Consider the following 17925-nt stretch of genomic DNA (forward strand, 5'->3'; position numbering starts at 1 on the left):
CGAACGATGCTAACGAATTTTCTTTTTGAGTTTGTAATATTAAATAACTTTAAATTTGACGCGTCTTGTTCGTTGACGGTGTTTGAAAATCTTCGGCGGAGACGGCTTCTTGATCGGATGATCAGCTGCCAATCAAAATCCTAACCAGCGCATCTCCGATATTAATTATCGTTGATGATAAAATATATAATACTATCGCTTCATTTTACAAGAAAATGTTCCAATTTTACAACAATTTTACAAAAGTAAAAATAATGGACATGGATCTAAGTAATCTCTGGTGCTGGCCATAAAATAAATACGTAGAAATTTGCAAAACGGACATTGGCCACTGGCAAATTATATCGATAGATTTGTATCAATCACGTAGAAAATTCCATTGAAATACAGAACGTTTTATATCCTATCAGTCAGTTAGCGAAAGAAGCGGTTGAAGCCGTAGAGTAAGCGTTTTTGATCGCGCTGGCAAAATTATTGCACGAACTTTTCCACAGAAACATGTGACCTGGACGTCATTGACGGATAATTTTTTACATCAGATCCACTTTTGATTGGCGTGAGACAGATACCGACGAAAGAAAGTAAACCGTTTTTAAAAGAAATCATAGAAATACCTGTGCCATCAGAAACTCATTACGATGGAACCGTAAGCCACGATGAAGATAAGAAATCATCTGATTCAGAACAGTTTTCGCATTCTATTTCGGATTCTGGTTTCTAAACGTTAAAAATCTTCTAAAGTACTTTTTTTGTTAAATTCAACGATTTATTGAGTTTTGTTTAGATAAGCATTAAAAGGTATTAACAAAATATTATGAAACATTAAGGAAATATTTTTCTTAAAAGAAACTGTCTTGAATGTCAATTAGAAAAATATCGTAAATAAGTTTGGCCAGCCAGCGTCAGGATTGTCGAACTTTTCGTGCGAAACGCGACGTTATCTGTGATTCGTCTCATCTCATTTCCTACTGGCACTCCGAGTGAATCGAATAATTTTTGATAAGACCGCAAATGACGATCGAATAACTAATTACGTGATTTTACGTGTTCCCAAATCAATTATTCTTATGTATTATGTATCGTATTATTACACAGAATGTTAAAACTGTTTCAAACATTTTTGCCAAAAATGTTGCAGGCCAAATAAGTTCAGAGTTTTAAAAGTTCTATCGAACGATCGTATCCGTTTGATTTTGAGTGCAGGAATCACAACGTTATGTCAGTACGTATATTTTTTTACTTTTCATGCTGTATTAAAGCTGTCGGCGAGATTTTTCTGAGATATTGATTGATCGTCTATATGTATTCTATCTATATGAATTTCGGTGGTAGGAAATAATTATTAAAAAGATCCTAACAGATCGATTTTGTTTTTACGATTCGTATTTCGCTTATCAAGTGTTGTAATTATGCAGTGTTTAGAAGTAAATTAAATTAAAGTCTTGTAGTAAAATATCGTATACAACGAGGTTTTACTTAAATACTGCATTTATACACCCGGAAGTTAGATTTCTTAATTACGAGTGATATGCGCTTGTGATTTTCCCAGGCCGCGGAAACATCTTGCTGTTTTATACCGTTTCATTGAAGATACATACACATACCTACACACGTATGTATATCGTTCAACTAGATTCTTCCTGTAAGAGCGAACACTTAATTACCATTTTTCATTGCAACGGACCTCACTGTTATTTCAGCCGATATTAATCAATCGATGATTAATCCTGTGGAATGTTCCGTAATCCAACCCTCGAACCCTGAATAAGGGGAAAGAAACAAACAATCGCATCAACGTAATTTAATTAATGTTCATCAGACTGTAATCTGATCGTAATTTTATATCCGTTTTAAAGTGTTTTCGTCTGTTTTCCAGCTCAACGTTTACATTTCATTGGATTTCACTTATTATGAAAATGTTAGCAAATGTGTTCTTGTACCATAAACGCAGCATTTTCCAATAGGAGAATACTCGTTTTTTAATATAACTGGCATAATGTAAAAATATCAAAAATCTCTGAAATTTTATTCGTTAGACTACCGATATCTATGCAAATTCATATTTTTATATCTATAAATTAAAAAATATGAAATACCTAATATATGTAGCAGCACATGAGTCAGAGGACAATTCAAGTCATATTGTTTTGCCTCGAAGTATTAATATCGTTAGGAAACACGCAGCATAATAATAAATAAACTCCGGGCAAAACAACGTCGCCGTTACGTGCAATCGTCTTTCCCCCGACGGATGCGATTACGAGCGAGTTAATTATCTAGAGCTATCGAGCAGTATCTATCGAGCATTTATCGAGTATTTATCAGCGATCTTATTTTGCGACTTATACGCTGTACGAGCGTCTCGACGACACCATTTATATTTATTTATTTAATTATTTTAAATATATTTGACGGGTTGCAACAGCAAGCTCTCGCTATTCTATCGATCGCTTACAATCCTACACTGGTAACCCAGTGGTGAGTTGAACAGGACCAACGATTCTCCACAATTAGTGACACCGTCGTGATTTGAACACACATCTACGTATATTTTAAAACGTTATTTGCTTCAAATTTCTTATAATGATGCATAAAAATCTGTAGTTTGGTGGTGGCCTAAAAGTTTATAAATTTATAACGATGAAAGAATAAAACTATCACTATGTAAAAGAATAAATCGAAGAAATTAACAATTAAATTCACCAAAGGAATAGAAATTTCCAATTCTTTCAGTTTTGAGGAAACTTTGCTAATAAATATCGATTATTTAGAAAGACGCGATAAGAGAAGCATTATAACTGTTACCCCAGGAATGCAACATCGTTTCTTCGAAAGGATAATTTTGTTTATTTATTTTGTTTATTTTCGTAAATTTATTTCGATTCCTGGAGGATTCCTGGAGCACTATTGACACAGCTCAACGTCTTCTCAAATGATTCGTATATTCTTGTAAACTAAGTGATTCTTGTAAATATACTAAAAGGACTTGGATAATAAATTGTAATCGGATACCAAGTAATAAAAATGTGACATTATTTTCAAAAATATGACAAAAGACTCGGGAATATATGAATTAAATGTAATTAATCAAAAACACATTTATTTCTTTTTCTATATTGTAGGATAAAAACGTTTAATTAAGATCGATACGTACAATATGAGAAGAAACAATCAAATGAAGTAATTTACTATTAATTAATTGGTTTCTTGATTAAAATATAATAATGTAATAATATTAGTAAACATTACTGTAATTCATTAGTAAACATATTATCACGATTAATTAATAAATGGAATAAAAATATAATATGCAAGTGAAGTATCATAAAAAGAAATCTGATCGTAAATATCGGAAGTGATAAGAAGCGAAAGAAATTTCCTCGCGCTAGTTACGTTCTAATTAATCAAACGGTTCGTTGAATAAGCGATCATTCGAATAATCGTGTATCCGTTAATCGTAGAGAGATCGTCGATTTTCATTCAAGTCACGATTATCATTTGCTTATTACCGTCAATTTGCTATTATGTCAATAGCTTATCGTTGCAGGAAAGTCGAACGTTGCACAGCTTCGTGCAATCGTATATCATTTTAAATTCCTTACTATTGGTATACATATTATTAATTATTACGCATCCTTTCTACATGCATACTAGGTACATACATGAAAATGAATTTTGCGGCAGTGTCAAAAATTTCATTACTGATACGTATACATACAGTATAGAGACTAATTTTTCTACATATTGGGTCGAAATTATGATTAAGGGGCAGGGGTGTGTAACGGGGCCGACGCTCAAATCGCGTTAAGTGCACTCGTACCCGTCCGATCGTGAAAATTTAATTAAGCAACGCCCAGGCACAACATTTTCCCCTCCACACGCAAATAAAAAAAATAAAAAAAAAAGGGGCGTGTATAATGAATCTTCACTGGAGGTGGTCATCGTGTTATACAAATCGAGGTGGTATTGATTAACCTAACACAAGTGTATCCCAACATCGACAAGCAACCGAGGTGATTATATAGACGCCTAATGGTCTTAGGTGTTCGATAACGAACCTGCGGTCAACGGGATAGTAAAGATACGGTTCTCCAAAGTCTGAGTCTGAGTCTTGGTTAAAATAAAACGTGTGACAATATTCACTGATCGTAAAGACGCCGTTTTTTTTGCTGATGAGATTGCAAGAGAGAGATCGTGTTCCGTCGCGGTGATACTGCAAAGGAAAATTATAATGGGGTGCGTTTAAGAGCGCGAGATTATCAGATTCGTCGAGGAAAACCTTCGCTCGGAAAGTCAGGGAAATGGACGTTCCTATATTAATTGGTTAATTTCTAGTTGGTGGTTAGAGAAAGATGCTAGTCACCCTCGAGAGAAAATTACTGGCGGGAAGCTTCATTAATAAGACAAGCAGATTTCCCGTACCTTCTTGTAGTGGGTGGTGGATTTAAGGACTGTTAGAATAAAGACTGTTTGCCCGTTTAAAGTTAGTTAAACCTTAGTTAACTAAGTCCCTAAGATTTATAGCGAGTCCTCCGCGGCTACATTGGACGACTAGTTGTCGCCTCGAGCCCCCAACCTCATTAGCACAGATCTCAGATAATTATAATCGGGTTAACTTATAGAGATTAAAGTATTGAGGATTTTCTAAAGAGTTCCAAAGGAGAAGCCCGGGTGCTCTTTCATTTCCGACATGATATATTCCATGATATTACGGAAATGAGATTGAAACGCATATAGATGTGGTGCCTCTTAAAATGTTAGTACATAACTATAGAAGTATATTCTTTTCTATGTAGAAGAAAAATGAAATTTATAAACAGTAAATGAATTAATTCATTTTATTTTATTTTAAATCCCCAATTACAATTAATTTAATTTTAACGGAACATAATATTTAACATTCCTCCGTTAATTAATTTCTAACGATGCTTGTATTCAATACTTATATTTATATTATATTATTATATTATATTTAAATACCATTATGTGAACGTTCATATTTTTAATATAAACATCAACATACAATATTCACTATAAACCGGTATTGCCAGTATTTCTCCAATATTAATTCATATAAACTTCTATCGCCATCGTTAATTTTTAAAACAGAAATAAAATTTCGTTTGAACTGCTACGATAATGTTCTCAGTTTGCCCAATATTTTCCCCACTTACAGTTCCCAGAATCAAACAAAACAATATCATATTATCGTATTATCATTCATTGATATCATCATCGTAAACACCTACACCGTGGATATTTATACAAAATTTATAGGCATTCGCTAAATGTATCAGTATCCAGTAACTCAACAAAGGGGAAGTCTGTCAAACAATATAAGCTGCCTATTGAATTCAAAGGAAAGCTTAATAAATCCCCCACGCAATTCCTACGCATATTAAAGCTGTACCGAAGATTGCGAATTATCTGATATCTTCTTTTTTTTTTTTTTTTTTTTTTTTTTTTAGTTTATTTTGGTTTTTACAATTTGTCCCGAAGGACATTTGGTAATTTGGTGTTATATCTCATTGGTGATAAACAATATAAAATAAAACTAAATATAAAAAAAATGTCTTCGACGATCGCGTAAAACACGAAAAATTAGATTTATTGCAAATCGTTCGGGCATGTTTCTCGAGCAAAATTGATTTTTGATTGGCCCATCGCGTTTACGAAGCGATTTTGGCCAATGTTCACGCCCTCGAGATTGTCTCGGAAGAAGGTTTCGCAAGAGAACGGCTAACTCCAAGCAATGTATACACATAGAATGAATTATACATTCGTGCGTAAACTGCCTACGGATCACTTTGATACATAAACATGAAGGGAGGCATAAGCGAGCCGAGTTTAATACCATAAGATGAGCGTGCAACACGTAACGTAACGATCTCCTGTCAGGAGGAAGGGCTTTATTGTGAATGAGCGATCTCGATTGTCTGATTCCAAAAATGTTTCGTGCGCGTAAAATATTGAAGTGAAATTTTTTGTTGCTAGACGTATCGTAAGCGAGAACTGCGTAGCATTGTTCTATTCGTTGGTTGGTTTTTATACGTTTATGAAAAAGCTAAACATACAAAAATGTAAAGAATACACCTTTAGCAACGTATGCAAAAATAGTATAAAAGATACGAGGTATAATATTTTTTTTTTTTTTTTTTTTTTTTTAGTATTTGGTTCTTTTATCGTGTTAATTGAAATACAGATTTACTTAAATATATGAAATGAAACAGGAACAGCTGATTGAATGCTGTTTTGAAGATATTAGCAAGTATACTACAGCTTTTATAGATATTATTCCACGATGTATGTTATTTTAATTTAATTAAATAACACAGAGTTGAGCTGCACAAAGAACTTTCCTTTGATTTCATGATGAAATTATTTCGCACATTACTTTGAACGCTCTTCGTTACAATTACGGATACATTGTTCTCTCAACTTGTAAAGTTATTGTTTTTCAAACATAAATAGATGAAATTACAAATCGCTACTGTAGAAATTTGAAATGACACAACAGGTACATTAGGTATAATACGATATTAAGGAAAGTTTACGTTATGAGGTCTGCATATATTATAGATCAGATTGATGTTTTAAAAAGCAGTAGAGAAATATATTTCATATTGATATTATAATCCTAGTATTTGTATTACCTTTTTCAGTTTTTTATTACGTAGTCAGAGTTTTTTGCTGTTCAGTAAAATAGTAAAATATAAGAGCAGAGAGAGTAAAGTTGCAAAATAAATTTACGAAGACCGGTAAGGTGAAAGGTTAACAATAATCTGACCTGTTAGAATTATGAGGTTTTAGTTTCACCCAGTGTGGCAGATTGACGTTCGTAAAACAGATCCATCAATTGTGAAAGTTCGCTCAGGCAAATGCGGAAGATGCGCATGATATCGTGATACACACGAGAGATAGCGTGTTCCACGCAAAAAGAGCGCACATTCTAGGGGAAGAGGGAATGTTTGGAATTTAGGAATAATCCTTATTGAAACGCTCCTAATGGATCGTGCGAATGAAGGACGCATGACGCAAGTTAAACAACATTTCTAAGAAAATATATTTTCTTAGAAAGCGTAAATGATAATGAACCGATAACAGAAAAATATTTGCTGTAGCGATCGAGATATAAACGTGTAGACTTCTTGAAGTCTTTAAACTTTTTTCAAAATTAAGGAATATGTATAATGCGTGGCTGGTAAATTATAATACGACTGCTCACTAATAACGCGATCATGAAGATAAGCACGTGTATTTGCCTGAAATATCACATGCGCACGAAGGGCAAGCCCTAGAAATCAATACGTGCTTATGGATGGATACTGCTTTAGGGCAATCAGAACAAAATTACAACGATGGCCAGCTCGTCGATTCACGGAATGTATAATCTTCGACAGAAGAGGATCGGCTCTGTTATGGTCGGTAAAGCGAAAGAATGTCGTCTCTAGTCCTTAAGGTATTGCATAAACGTTCTTTCGCAACTATTCTAAACATCAGTAGCTTGGACGTTTCTTTTGAAGCGTGCCTCCTCGACCGTGTTTGCGGCGGACGATCGATAACTTCCCCCTTCCGTCATCCATACCGCGTTTGCGCATCCTCCAGCTTCTATCCGCGCGTAGGAAGCAACACAGTGAGGGTTGAATTACGGTAGAATTTTACAAGTGAGTGTTGAATTACGGAAGAATTTTACAGGAATTATCAGAGGGTTCGGTACTTCCTGAAAAAATTTCTTTTTTTCTTTTTTTCTTCTTTTTTCTTTTCTTTTGCGTTCACTTATTCGCGTGGTTCGAAATTTCTGTAGTACATTTATCGATAATTATAAAAATATAAGTAAATATTACTAGCATTGATATCGCGAAGTCTTTGTAACAGTTGAGAGCAATATATATATATATATATATATATATATATATATATATATATATATATATATATATATATATATATATGTATAGTGTATATATTGTCTATATATGTATATAACTTGTTCCTATTTATTATACTATTTTCATCTTTTTTTCTACACATCTACTTACGCATCTGGTCGTCATATTGTAAGAATCATATGACATTGCTGAAAAACTGCAACAGTCAGTTTTTATATACTACTTTCAAATCCGGTCAATCATTGACTACAGATACGAAAAATCTGCAATTTGTGCACTAAGATTTGAAATTAGAAAGAATAAACAGGCAAAATGTACGTATATGTCTAACTTATAACCAATGGATCTGTCTATTGTAATACGATAATAGGGAGACTATAACGAAAATAATGTACACATAGAAATGTATTCAGATCCATAAGAATGATGACTCTAAAATTAACAATTTCCATAATAGGATATAATAGGAAATAATGTCATAATCAATAATGTTCAATTTTAAAGACGTAAAAATTGAAGAGACGATATACAAATATTTGAAACATTCAAAGTGTAGTATTTTTTATAGTATTTAGCAGGTGTATACGTATAAAAGGGATAACGTAAAAATATTTATTAATATAATATAATATAATATAATATAATATAGAAAAATAATACGCAAATATTAGATACGTATAAATATTATAATACTATGCACATATGGAAATTAGATTTGTGAAAATTTATGAAAATTTATGAAAAATCTTATGAAATTTAGCGGAAAGATAAAAACTAAATTAAAAGTAGCGAGGAGCAAAAATAAATTACATTGGCGGTTTAATATCTGAGAGGATTACGTGTATTGGTTTTGCAGCGGTATTAATTTTCTCTGGTTTTACGTTGGACTAAATTTTCTGATGTATATGCTCCCATATTTGATCGAAAAACACATTCCTCTCTTTCTGCAAATAATATATAATAAATAATAATATTTGCTGTAGCGATCGAGATATAAACGTGTAGACTTCTTGAAGTCTTTAAACTTTTTTCAAAATTAAGGAATATGTATAATGCGTGGCTGGTAAATTATAATACGACTGCTCACTAATAACGCGATCATGAAGATAAGCACGTGTATTTGCCTGAAATATCACATGCGCACGAAGGGCAAGCCCTAGAAATCAATACGTGCTTATGGATGGATACTGCTTTAGGGCAATCAGAACAAAATTACAAATTGTGTGCTAAACAATGGGAATTTGATAACTACACTGTAGACGCTTATATTCATTTATATAAGAAATTTAAAGATACAAAAATTTTCTTTATAAGAAAATTAATACTATTAACAACTTTAATCTGAATTGGAAAGCACAGGTCGTATCTATGATCAGTTATGCTTTAAAAACTTTCTCATTCAACCACAAAAGAAAGGTAAAAACAATTGCATTGGTCAAAGAAGTCTTGTGAAAGAATTAGGTATCGTAAATAATTAGACGATTAGATAGGAGTTTAAATAATTGGATAGAAACAGTTTAAAAAGATAGAAAACGGTCTGAATAAAACAGTTTTAGAAAACTGATTCTCAATTGAAAAGATTTCATATATCGCAGTTTAAAAACGCACATTTAAAGTTTAAAAAATGTATTCTACCAAACATGAAACATGCAGGTATGCAAACATGAAACCGGAATTTTTATATAGAAAATACACGTTTATTGTATGAAAATGATTAAAAATATTTTATTCGAAGTATTGTGTTGCCTTTTTTCATATTCTGCTCGTTTTTCGCGCAAAGCTTGTTTCAAATCGATCGTTTGTTGCCGGCAGCGCTCGGTATTAACGGTTTCGTCAGGTTTTAACAGCTAGTAATATATCACACCCTTCTTATCCCACCAAACGAATTTGGTCTTGTAGTCGATGTTGATGGTTCTGGTGTTCTGCAGCTGCTCGTCATCTTTCACGCTTAGGATTCTCAAAATATATCGACTTTTCATCGCCAGTCACAATTCGGTGGAGAAATGATTTTCTTCTGTATCCAGCGAGCAGCATTTCGCAAGTGGTTCTTCCGTTTTCCTGCTGGCTTTCAAACGTATGCTTCTCGTGTCACGTTCAATCGATCAGCGAGTTGTTGTCGCGTTTGAGCGTTATCCTCGTCCGACGATGCTTGAAATTCGCTGTTTTAAAACTTTTTCCGTGATCTTCCACGTCATTCGTTCCTAGCGTCAAAATTGTCACTTTTGAATTTTTTAAAGCACTCACAGCAATGTGATTTACCAAGATAATTTACCTGACCGGTAAGCTTCGACAAGCATTCGATGCGATTCTGCAGCAGTTTTCTTCAAATGTGAACAGAAAATCAATGCTGTTCGCAAATCGTAGTTTCCAGGCATAAAATTCGACATATTCAACGCTATTACGAACTACGCTGTTCTATGAAACTTGAATTGGTGTAAGCGGAAAATGTTCGTGAGACGAACAGCTAGGGCCATCTATTGGCCAATTTCGGTTTCATACTTGCAGATAGAGATAAAGGTAAAATCAGAGGTAAAAAGTTATCACATTTAAGAAAAAGCTTAGAAAAAAGTTCAGAAACTTTCGATTATCAAAGGAATAAACTTATTGTTAATATCGAGCGGTATATAAAATTGTTTTAATATTTATATCATTCAATTCCGTTTCGCAACATTGTGATTACGAAAGGAAATTTGAAGGATTTGCATAGTATTTTTTCCGTCGCTATTTCCCCTTTCGCTCAAATTGTACAATTTTATAAAGTTTCAAGAAATTGTGCTGTTAGTGGTACTGCGATCAATTTGTTTATTTTGATATTTGAAATTGCGTTTTCATTACTTATTACTATCATTATTTATTTGAATTTGATACTTGATCCTTAGGAAAAAGGGATTCTCCTTCTAAATAAATGTTTATACATACATTTATACAAGAAAAGATTGAGAAGCAAGTTTCGATTAATTTATATAGGTAATAATAATTTTATTTGACAATATATTACATCTATATTCTTTCATGAAAAAATATATCTCTCATGCATATCACATCGTCTAAACCACCATTTCTTATCTTATTTTATTAACGTTTCTATTTTTATTTTATACTTTTAGTTTTTTATTTTATTCCCTTAAGGTAAATAATAAATAAACAATCAAAATTAGCTCAGGGTATTCAGCCAGGTTAATTATATTTTGATTAGTCAGTTAATTTTAATTAGGAAATTGATAATTAATATAATTATTAATATACTAAAAGATATTATTTATTAATTACTAGATTATGGATGTTTATGCATTTATGGGAAATTTCGTTTAGAAAAACATGGAAAATACAAATCGTATGCAAGAATATATGAAATACTTATTTAAAAATTGAAAAAATTTATCGGTCATCGGACTTAAATTCCAAAAATAAATTGTACAGACAATACAGTTTATTAAGGAAACTGATTCTCCATATTAATTAAAAGCAATTGAATAAATATGGATTGTTAGATTCGTAAAATTTATAATAATATAGAAACGTATATAGAATTTAGAAAATTTAGAAAAATCCGTGAACGAAAAAGCTTTCAGAAAAATAATATATATTAATTCGAAAGAACACGATGACAAATAATGCATGGCATTGAACAACTGCATCTAGCATCTAGAACCATAATACATCAGAACATAGAGTTAAGACCTTAATCTTTTCCTTACTATGAGTTACACCCTTCGCATTCAGCTAGCGTTGAATAATGACAGACTATAGTCACCTTTAACGAAAGTAAATGTTAAAATCAGTACCAATAAAAATGAAGTTTCTTAGCTATAACTATAGATCAACATTGAATTCTAGTTTACTTTTCTCGTAGCAGTTCAGATTTCTACATAACTCGATAAAGTTTTCGACAAAGTTGGTCGATCTAAAACATAAATTAAAGATTGAAAATTGAAAATATTGAAATCTTTAAATACGATAATCGCAATAGCTTCGATGAAGACGGGATATAATTTTTTGTACAACTAAGATAAATACAAAATTTGATTAAAACGACTGTGTTTGGAAGATCTTATTATAGATTTCCAATTCTTTATAAATATGTATAATAACGTGTTTTATCTGTTTTACCTACTACTTTTTTAAATCATTAGCAATTCTGTCGCATTTTCCCATCATTTAATCATTATCAGTTTGTAAGACTGAAGATAAAATAAAAGAATCATTGTTGATATGTTTAATATCAGATTAATTAAATTGAGTGCGTTGAAGTTTTTATGCATTTAAACAAAAGATGCAAAAATTCAAAGAGCGCAGCAAGTTTAATATTTTAGAACGTACAAATATTTTTATCACATTATAGAATTTCCTCAAATTGTAGAATTTATAATATTATTTGTACGCGTTCTCCTCTGACCTGAGCAAGCAACTTTTAAGAAACTTTAAAAAAGAAACTAAAAAAAGCAATTTCTCTATTTTTACTTATAGATCGCTAAAAACCAAGGAATTGCCGCGAATTTTCAGCACAGAATCAAATCAATCAGTTTCGCATCGAACGAGCCGAATAATGTCCGTTTAATCTCAAACTACACGCTTTGATATATAATAATTAGGATAAACGGATTTTTGTGCAATTTCCTATCTTTGTGTACTCGATTAAAAAAATGAAACGAAAATAGCGATTTATTTCGTTTAAATATCTCAAGTACTCTACGAAAAATATTTTACATATTTATATATGTTATGCGTAGGGCATTCCGTTTTTAAGTTACATAAAGAACTCACAGACATGCTTAGCCTAATTTGCATGCGTAATTAAAATGGAAAGCAAGCAGGCGCAAACCTTTAGTTCCCGCCCTCGACACGCGCGCACGCTGCCAGCGAACCACGTATCGCGCAAGGATTTCTGATCGGTCGTTGAGCAATTTTAGGGGTGTTCCATGGTGGAAAGAACGACGGCTATTGCACGGAGAGGGGGTCGGAATAGTGGGGGGCAATCACCAGGGGTTATACCTTGATGGAAAAGTATGAAAGGGCGCAGAAAGGTGCGTGGAGTGTTGTAGTCACGAGCTATCCCGAGCGAGAAGACAGCAGTTGCAAGTTGTCCTCTTCGAGCCAACAACGCTCCGACTTCAGTCAGCGATTGGGTGTTGAAGAAGGCGGTCATAGAAGAACATCACCACCAGTCGAGCTCTCACTTTGCACAAGCATCCCTTGGCTTCACGGTCTCAGCATCTGACTGCGATCTGGACCAGGCGCATCCGCAACATCTATACGCATCTATACGCATTTATTTGCATTTATATGCAATTATATGCGTGACTTTCGACCAGTGAGGCGTGTTACGATTCCTTGCGGCCCTATCAACCAGCAACTTCGAACAGCTACATCTATCTGGTACGTATATTCACGAGCCTTTCACAACTTTATCTGCAACCTACAAGCGCGCCATGTTTTAAAATGCGATATTTCGTTGCTAAAATTCAATTTTCCAATTTTCCAACATTCGAAAAAGAAAGATTTTTTTCTATCAGTTGACAATCCGAAACTTCCAAGCGCCGCGACAGTTTCATGTTTCTGACGCTGCCATCTTTTGATGAATCGTTCGACGAGTCGTTCAGATAGTGAGAGATTTTTCTGACGAAGAAATGATTCGTTTGTGAAGATCGGGCGATTTTATTCGAGGCTGAGTTCGAAGGTGACGGAATCGTGCGATAGTTAATTTGCCGACGAATGATATTTGATTGGCGGATGATCGTTCTGACAGAGAAAATCAAGTAGAATGGTCGCTCGTTTTGAAAGAGAAAATTTTTTTAGCAGAAGAGATTTCTGATCGTTGGGAACGTTTTAAGCCAAAAAATTAAATCACGTCAAATTTTGCTTCTAACTTGTAGGTTGTTTAACGATAAGAGATTTTCTTTTATAATTTTGATTTTAACAACTATGTACACTGTTGAATAAGAAAGAAAAAGATGTTGGCTTATTATAATCTAGTGAATTATATTGAAAAAAAGGTTTATCGGTAGAAAGATTTTGTTAAATCAGATAATCGTCGTCCTGTGAAATGTTAATTTCAACAGGCACGAAGTTTTTTCGGTTATAAATATGATATTTATTTTTTTAGTGAATTGTGAAACTAGAAATTTACAGGTTTGAGAAGTTAATGAAGTTGTTGTTAATAATTGACAAATTCTTGTTTAAGTGAACTACTATAAGAAGGTTTAGTTTAGCTGTTATTATATGAAATATAAAAATTACTGACGGAAATCGTTGCAAGGAAATTTTAATTGGTCACTAATAATTAGTTTAGATTGAGTTTTGTAAAATAATTTTAATTTTTTGTTAAGTAATAATAATACCCTGTAGAGTATATTAATTTTGACAGCGGGATAAATTCACAGTAGAAAACGTTTGTAAGCCGACATTGAAAGTATTGCATGTTTGAAGTGATCTGAACAAGTTGTTATTCTGTACTGCAAGATTTGATTTTGCGATATAATAAATTAGATAGGAAAAGAATTTTCGAAATTTTTTTTTTTTTTTTTTTTTGCGATAATTTAGTGAAAAATGCGCGTATGCTATTCTTAGAAGAATCCTTAATCCTAATTAATAAATTACTTAATTTAAGAAAAACAACAAAATGACGTAACGATTTTGAAATTTTGAAATTTAATGCAAAAATACTAATCAGCGTTGTGAAATAATTTATATCAATCTAATGTTATACAAAAAAAAAAAAAAAAAAAAACTGCCACACATATATTATATATAATCCCAATCCTTTGTGCAGAAAGCATTCGAAACTTGTGGACACCTGTTGTGAACATAGTATGTATATTGCGCGAAGCATTATGAAATTTCATTGGTATTGTTACGAAACTCGACTATCACGACTATATTGGTAGAGTTTGAAACAATTCTGGGAATAGTACGTATACTATTGACAAGATATTTAGTAGAAGTACAATATTATATCTCGCAGAGAGCACAAAACCATTTATTCTATTATAACACTTAATTACTTTTGCTGTATACTGATTGTTATACTGAATATTATATGTGTAAATCCAATATGTGTAAATATCTTGTAACTTGCTTATACGCGTTTTCAGACTGCTTTCTTTTGGTCGTATCTTATTACAGTATCTTAATAAAATTTCAAAGTATCTTATATACACTGACACAAAATATAGACATAAAAGTTCTCTACGGTGAGTGTTCAAATACTTTTTCGCGTACCACTGTATATTATTACTACAGATCGATCAAAGTGTCCCAACACTTGTAAGCTTATGAGCTAGTTTTAATATACAATGCTAGTCAATAACGATTATTTTATTTTTTCTTTAATCTTGTTAAATATCTAACGAAATACGATTGGTTTAAAAATGATTCGATTACATTATAATTTGTATTGATAGCAGAATAACGATAACAGTGACTGCATTGACATTACATCGACTGCAAGATTATTAGCGACTAATTTAGCTTGAACAATGTACATTTATTAAATGGTAATATTATCATATTAATTGTTAATATCATTTATTTTTATTACAATAAGACTTACTACATTATACGATTTTCGATCATTAATTCTACACTCTGTTTTAAATTTAAACGTTATATGCTATGGCATTACATATGTACATTACTTGCATGTGAACACAATATATCAATTTTAAAGAATACTCTTAACTTAATTTATATTATATTCTTATGCATATATCTTATCATGGTTCTTAAAATTATCTTTATTTAAAAATTATCTTTATAAATCTTCTAAATTTAATTCCAATCTATACAAATGTATACAGGTGAAAGGTGAAAAGGTGAAAGGTGAAAAGGTGAAAAGGTGAAAAGGTTAAAAGGAATTAGAGAATTAATGATGGATCGAAAGTATGTTATGTTAAGAAAGTTAAGAAAATTTTTGTTGATTTCAAAAATGGTCATTTGAAAGATAAATGCACTTATCCTTTCTAGTGAAATGATCAAAATATGGTAATAAATGAACAATATTAATATTAAACGATAAGAGTTTTGTGATAATACTAGTATAACAGCACTAATATGAATTTTCAGTAAAACTAATAAATTTAGGGGCAATGTAAATTCTGTAAATGTTATTCAAAGTGTAAATATTAAATAAGAAGGTGGTACAAACATATTTCAACTCGTTTATAAAATAAACACTTTTGACAATAGAAAATACTCAAAGATCCACATTGTCTTAAATTGAAGAAATTCTTTGAATAGAAAATCGTTGATTCTAAAAAATAATGATGCAAAAAACATTCTAAAAAGGATAATAAAATAAATGGAAAAGTTTCTTTAGTTTAGACACGTTTTAACATCGCATCAACTCCATCACGTGGTTATTAGCGATAGCTAATAATAACAATATTAGCAGAAAGGAATTTATTATTATTAGGATATTCTAGTTAAATATCGCTAAATAAGGACATGCCTTTCAGGAAGGATAAGACGCGTGAAACTTGAGTTTTACCATTGAGATTTCCACCTAAAGCTCCTTTGATCTGGTATTTGTTACGAGAGTAATTGTATTTAAGACAATTTACAGAACATGTGTTTGATGGTAATTTGACAATTACAGATATCGTACGTTGGTTAGTGTTAGGTTTTGACGAATTAGATTTTGAGAATTAGATTTGTATGTGCAAGTTTAGTCTGACCAATTCTAAGTCTGTTTAATACAACTTCGTGTCGATGATCGAGATTCCTGAGACCTACGTTCTTGTTAAAAAATTCTTTATTTATTAATTCGACTGCATTCGAGACTGCTGAGTTTGTCCATTTCATTCGTTTGGCGATTCAGATTAAACATAGCTGTTCCAGTTGAATCGGAGATTTTTCAAACTTTTTTGTTAAAAATAAGGTAGGAACGTCCTTTGCTATCTTCTCCGCCAATTCATTGGAATATTCATCTATGCAAAAATAACTGTTTCACCTTCATTAATTACGGAGTGATTTGTTTCCAATATATCAAATGCGATATCATCAGATCTCTATACTTGATAAATGTGATAGCATCCCTGTTATCGGTGAGAATAGTGTGGTTTTTGATTGGTCAATTATAAGAAGTTGAATTGCTATTAATTCTGCTGATTTAATGCCAATATTGTTAGGTAATATAAATTTTAATATGTCATCTCCATAGATATAATTTTCCATAATTTTCCAGATCGGAATTTATCGAAACATGTTTGAATGACCAAAAAAGAATTTTGGAGAATCTATGCCAATAAATTTAAGTAAATTTAACGTCCAATAATCGAACTCTATTCCCCTTTCAATTCTCGAAGATGCTCCAGGCGTAATTCGTGGTTGCGGTCTGAATGCCTACGAGATTCTTGCGATGAATAATTGCAATAAGTGCCTTGTGTATATAAGGGTTATAAGGTGGTTTATTTTGTGATTAAATATGACAACTCTACTGTATTAATTTATTGATGTGTTTAATATAGATTCCATAAAGCTTAATAGTATAATTCTATTTTAATATAAAGATAAAGAATAATAAATTCTATGCCTTTTTCTATGTTACAGAAATGATTGACCTACTCGTCAATCGCACAGTCCAAACCAGTGTGCCTAGAAACCAGTGTGCCTAAAATTTGCACAGTATACTTCTTTTATGATGTAGACATGAAATAAAGAATAATTTATGGAAACTACAGATCCCAAAGGGGCAAAAAGAGGTCTAATTTTTTACAGGGTAACCGTATCTCTATGTCCACTAAGTTTAGAAACCTGAAATTCGACGTACAAACTTTCCACTAGAAATAAACGAACACGTGTTTGGGCGTTTTTCGAAATTGAACCCCTAGAAACTGTTTAAAAAGAGTTTAAAAAAATAAATATAAATTCAAATACTGTTATATTATAAAGTAAATTTAATAAGATCCAAACTCATGTTCGTGAATCACTGTACATGTCAACTATTGTCAAAGCTAACCCTAACAAATGCAACCACATCACATTCACATTGAGAAAACAGATAACACCAAACATCTTCCTGAACGGCACGCAAATAACA

General features: G+C 32.0%; 1 protein-coding gene across 1 annotated transcript in view; it reads right to left on the reverse strand.

Moving 5' to 3' along the window:
• Positions 1-17925, reverse strand: part of LOC132915699 (uncharacterized) — a 229591-nt gene that overhangs the window by 146983 nt on the left and 64683 nt on the right. The gene's annotated exons all lie outside the window — the stretch shown is intronic.

This window comes from Bombus pascuorum, unplaced genomic scaffold, assembly GCF_905332965.1.
Source record: "Bombus pascuorum unplaced genomic scaffold, iyBomPasc1.1, whole genome shotgun sequence".
In the NCBI taxonomy this organism is placed as follows: domain Eukaryota; kingdom Metazoa; phylum Arthropoda; class Insecta; order Hymenoptera; family Apidae; genus Bombus; species Bombus pascuorum.